Below are 5,713 nucleotides of genomic sequence, written 5' to 3'. Positions count from 1 at the left end.
ACAAAATAGTGATGAAGCACTGGGGTGGTGAAAATTTTTGGGGGTGGTATGGAGGGATAATGGGCGATATTTCTCAGGGCTGCTTTGAGCAGGATTAGGGGCAGTGTGGGAACCTAGAGTAGGAGAAACTAAACTGAAGAAAGATTTTGGGCCAAGGGGTGATACTGTGGGGTTGTCAGAAGGAGCATTTGTCATATAGAATGATTGGTGATGGCCTGGATGCGGTTTTCTGTGAATTGAGAAATTAAGTGGGAGACACAAGGTCCGAATAAGAGAAGGAGAAAAACAGGTATTAAAGGACTAACAATTGGGAGGACCCGGGACATCCAATTAGAGATTGCCCAAGGGGGTTCAGCGTGATTATTTGCTTGGTTGGTGAGTTTTGGGCTCTATCCTTGAGTTTTTCTTTTCTTTTTTTTTTTTTTAATGTTGTCATATACCAGGCCAGATTGATTTAGGTAAAAACAACATTCTTCATTTAGAAATACACAGGGTCCTCCTTTTTCAGCAGTGAGTAAGTCGAGGCCTGAGTGGTTTTGGAGGAAACAGAAATGCAAAGCCAGCAATTGTTTGTTAAAGAAGGATTAGAAATGGCTAGGAGAGAATGAGTGAAACTGATAGTGTGGTGGAGATAGCTGGGGAGAGATAGAGGATGGCATAAGAATGGGAATGAGAATAAGAGTGAGTACAAAAGTGAAGAATAGAACTTCATCAGGGTGAAAGTCTTGGAAGGTGCCCTGCCAGCAAAGATCATCTATTTACTCCAAGAGGGGGTCAAGAGTGGTGGTTTGGGGATAGCACCACGAGATATCAGCTGTGGTATCTTGGAGAAACAGTGTAAACTGGCAGTGTAAACAAGAGCAGGGCATTTATAAGTAGTTGAGAATGGTGAATAGGAGTATGACTAGATAGAAGATAGTAGGGATGACAACTTTTTTGGGCACAGTTCAAGTAGTGGGGGTGATTGCATAAAGCTCTGTTGCAAAAAGCAGGGTTAGGATGAATAGACCTAATAAAATGAAGGGATGTATTAGGCTCATAAGGGTTATTACTGTTCTTCAGAAATGCCATTGAGTTTAAGGGAAGTAGGAAGTACCTGTGACTTCTAGGAGGAAGAGGAGAGATCAGGCTGGCTGTCCGACAGACACAGGGCATATGAGTAAAGTCAATCTGCCAATCTTGTGTTGGAGTAAATTCATGAGCCTGATGCATAGTAAAAGGAGGAGTCCTGAGAAAACCTTGGGGGTTGGTGGCATGGCAGGCAGAGCATTGAGAGGTGATGGTTTTAAGGATGGATTTCCATGATGGGAAGGAAATGAGGGGTTGTAGGAGGTGAGCCAGAGGCTTATACCTACATGGAAATGATCATGAAGGGAAGAGAGAATAGATTGGGCTTGTGAGGCAGGCAGAATGAATTTTCCACAAAGTAAAATAAAAATTATGAAACCTGGTACAGCAGGTTTTTATAAGAAGAATAGTTGGGAGTGATAGGGGAGCTACAGGGCACAGTGCCAGTCCTTGTGTAAGAATTCCAACCACACAGCTGTGCACTTTGGCTGTGTGTAACGAAAAAGGGTTGGGATGAGTTAGGGAGAGCTAGCATGGGAGCAGCTTCTAGGGCTGTTTTTAAGGAACGGAAAGAGGAGTGGGGAAAGGACTTAGGATCTATGGGGTCAGCTAGATTTTCTTTTGTGAGTTTGTATAATGGCTTAGTAAGGATGGTAAAATCAGGTATCCAAAGGCGAAAGCACCTAATCATGCCTAGGAAGGAAAGGAATTGTTGCTTTGTAGAAGGGGTTGGAGTTTGGGAGATCAGCCGGATATGATCAGCAGGGAGAGCATGTGTGTTTTTATGAAGAATTATGTCAAGATAGGTAACAGATGAGGAAGAAATCTGGGCTTTGGAGGGGAATGCACGATGTCCTTTTGAGAATAGATATTGGAGGAGCAGGAGGGTGTCCTGTTTGGAAGATTTGTAGGAGAGGCTATAACATAGAAGGTCGTCAAAATATTCAATAAGGTGAGAAGCAGATGGATAGAAAGAAAGTATATAATCAGAAAGGGCTTGACTGAAGTAATGGGGGCTGTCCATGAAGCCTTGCAGCAGTACAGCCCAGGTAAGTTGCTGAGACTGATGGGTGTCAGGGTCAGCCCAAGTGAAAGCAAAGAGAGGCTTTGAACTGGGGAAAAGGGTGGCAACGAAGTATGGCTGTAGCCTAGGAACAGTCAGGGAAGCAGACAATTTAGTAAAAATGTCTCAACCTAATAAGTGAGCTGTGCAGGTGGGGATAACTAAGGAGTACATGAAAGAATATTGTCCAAGTTGGCACCAGAGTTGGGGAGTTTTAAGAGGTTTGGAAGCCTGGCCATCAATACCCATAACAGTTATGGAGGCAAGGGAAACAGGCCCTTGAAAAGAAGGTAATGTGGAGGGGGTAGCCTCTGTATTGATTAAGAAGGGGACAGACTTACCCTCCACTGTAAGAGTTACCCAAAGTGCCTGTGATGGACCAGGGGGCTTATGAGGCAATCGGGCAGCATCAGTCTTCAGCTGCTAAGCTGAGAAGATCTGGGAAGGACTCAGTCAGAGAGCCTTGGGCCAGAGTTCCAGGGGCTCTGGGAGTGGCTGCCGGGCAAGTTGGATAGTCCGATTTCCAGTGGGCTCTCGCACAGATGGGACATGGCTTAGGAGGAATCCCAGTCTGCAGACATTCCTTGGCCCAGTGGCCAGATTTCCAGCACTTGAAGCAAGATCCTGAGGGAGGAGGTCTTATAGTAAGGCCTGGCCTCTGCAGTTTAGGCGTTTTGAAGTTCTTGTATGCTGGAGATGTGACTGAGGTTTCTCTCACAGTGCAGGCAAGTAACTGCAACTCTTTTCTATTATTGTACACCAGGAAGGCAAGGTTAATTAAGTACTGTTGTGGGGTTTAAGGGCCAGAATCTAATTTTTGGAGCTTTTTCTAATGTCAGGAGTGGATTGGGTAATAAAATGCATATTGAGAATAAGACGGCCTTCTGGCCCCTCTGGGTCTAAGGCAGTAAAGCATCTAAGGGTTTTTGCCAAACAGGCCATGAACTGGGCTGGGTTTTTCTGTTTGATGAAAAACAGCCTAAATGCTAACTGATTTGGGAGAGGTCAGCTAAGAAAAAGGAGCATTAACCTTGACTATGCCTTCAGCTCCAGCCACCCCTCTAAGAGGAAATTGTTGGGCAGGTGGGGAAGGGCTAGTTGTGGAACAAAACTGTAAGCCAGGCTGGGTGTCAGGAGGGGAGGTGATAGAAGGATTATAGTGTCAGGGAGTGGAGGCTGAGGAAGAATTGGGACCTGGCTCAGCCTGGCGAGGAGCAGCCTGGGGAGGAGGGGAAAGGAGGGGAGAGGTCAGATGCTTCCATAGAAAAAGAGGATTTAAAGGACTTAGAGCTTGGGGTGGAGACTGAAGGAACAGACAGGTGAGAAAGAAGAAAGATTTGGGATGAGTCACATTGGGAGCACAGACTAGGGAGGGACTGACGTCTAAAAGAATGCCTGGACATCAGGCACCTCAGACCATTTGCCTAATTTTACAACAAAAATTACCTAGATCTTGTAGGATGGAGAAATTGAAACTGTTGTTTTCTGGCCATTTAGAACCATTGTTGAGTTTGTATTGGGGCCAAGTAGTATTGCCGAAGAAAATAAGGCACATAGGTTTTTAGGTCAGGTGTGAGTTGAAGAGGTTTTAAGTTCTTTAGAACACAGGCTAAGGGAGAAGGGGGAATGGAGGGCAGAATGCTGCCTATAGAAAGGTAGAGACTCAGAGAAGTGGGGTGAGGGGGTGAGCTGCCCTGGACTGTAATGTGGGTGAGCAGCCAAAGCAGACATCCCTGCAATTGACTTGCCATCAAGGGAATGTGGGTGAATGATCAAAGCAGGTGTCCCCGTGGTGATCAGACACCAATGGAATGTGGGTGAATGATCAGGGCAGGCGTCCCTGCAATGATCAAACACCAAAGAAAGACTGTCTTCCCGAGTCTGTGACCTGCATCGGTGTTTTGGGTCCACGGATAAAATGTGTCTCCTTTGTCTCTACTAGAGAGGAAAAAGAACTGGAATTGGAAGGACAGGGAGATTGAAGGGTAGCAAGAGAGGGAGATTGAAGGGTAGAGAGAGGCTAGAGAAGAGAGTGAAAAGACCACTTACCTGATTTGAAGTTGGTGAGATGTTCCTTGGGCTGGTCTGAGGACCTGAGGTGTTAGGTGGATCTCCTCACAGAGTGATGGCGAGGACAGGGGACCAGTCTTCCGAAGGAGTCCCCTGTCCCAGGTCTTCGGCACCAAATGTCAAGTGCGTCCGTGTGAAGAGACCAACAAACAGGCTTTGTGTGAGCAATAAAGCTTTTTAATTATCTGGGTGCAGGCGGGCTGAGTCCGAAAAGAGAGTTAGCAAAGGGAGTTAGGGGTGGGGCTGAGTCTGAAAAGAGAGTTAGCAAAGGGAGTTAGGGGGAACTTCTGAGACTCATTGTCCAGGAGAAGGAATTTCACAAGGTAATGTCATCAGTCAAGGCAGGAACTGATCATTTTCACTTTTTTTGTGGTTCTTCAGTTGCCTCAGGCCATCTGGATGTACAGGTGCAGGCTTGGGCTCAGAGGCCTGACATAAACAAAAATAAATGCTGGCAATTCCTAAGACATTTCTAACATTAACATACTGATAATTTTAAACCTGGCTTAGTGAGGACTAAATTCTGATTTTATATCTTGCTCAAATTCCTATGTAAGGGGTCTGGGTAGTTGTGCCCTACAAATAATAAATTGGTTTTCACTTAACCCTATATATTGTGACTTACTTTCCAACCTGACTCTGGCATAACATTATGAAGCAAACAAAATATTTTACCTTAAATCATGTTTCTTTGCCATTTATTGAAATGGCCCTGCAAAGGTGTCCTTTGTGGGCGAAAATGTGCATATGTAAAGAATCTCTATTAACATAGCTATATCTTTTTCTTCCAGGCCCTCCCAATCCTAAAGAGATTAACTAAAAGTCTAGCACCCTTTGAAGATCTGAACTGGAAATATTTGATGTCTATTGTCTCTAAGGGCAGCCACTATAAGACTTCAAAAGAACCTTGGTCTCCACAGTGTTTTTTCTTAACCTAAACATTTCTTTTCTATCATCCCTGGTCTTCAGACAAACTCAACCAATTTTCAACCAGAAAATGTTCCAATTTACCTATAGCCTGGAAGCCCCCCTTTGAGTTGTTCCATCTTTCTGGACCAAACCAATGTATTTCTTAAATGTATTTGGTATGTCTCATGCCTCCCAAAAATGTATGAAACCAAGCTGTACCCCAACCACCTGGGGCACATGTTCTCAAGACCTCCTGAGGGCTGTGTCATGGGCCATGGTTACTCATGTTTGGCTCAGAATAAATCTCTTCAAATATTTTACAGAGTTTGACTCTTTCCATCAACATTAGTAAAGATTTTACTTATGTAAACTTGAAAAAGCATTTGACTATTTTATTTTTTCCTGATTAAGTGTTTGATTTAAGCAGTTTTATTTTCTTAAGCCAATTAATTAGAGCTCTTTTATATATTTTCAGTATTGAAACATTGTGTACACAACACATAAATACATAGACACATTAGGCATGCTGATAGAGGTACATCTTTTTTTTTTTTTTTTTTCTTTTTAAGGCATGTGTCATCTTAGTCTGGCAGATTGCAGCAG

The sequence above is a fragment of the Colobus angolensis genome, unplaced genomic scaffold (assembly GCF_000951035.1).
Source record: "Colobus angolensis palliatus isolate OR3802 unplaced genomic scaffold, Cang.pa_1.0 Scaffold308, whole genome shotgun sequence".
Classification (NCBI taxonomy): domain Eukaryota; kingdom Metazoa; phylum Chordata; class Mammalia; order Primates; family Cercopithecidae; genus Colobus; species Colobus angolensis.
The sequence above is the reverse complement of the archived record's forward strand: the minus strand, read 5'-3'. Positions refer to the sequence as shown.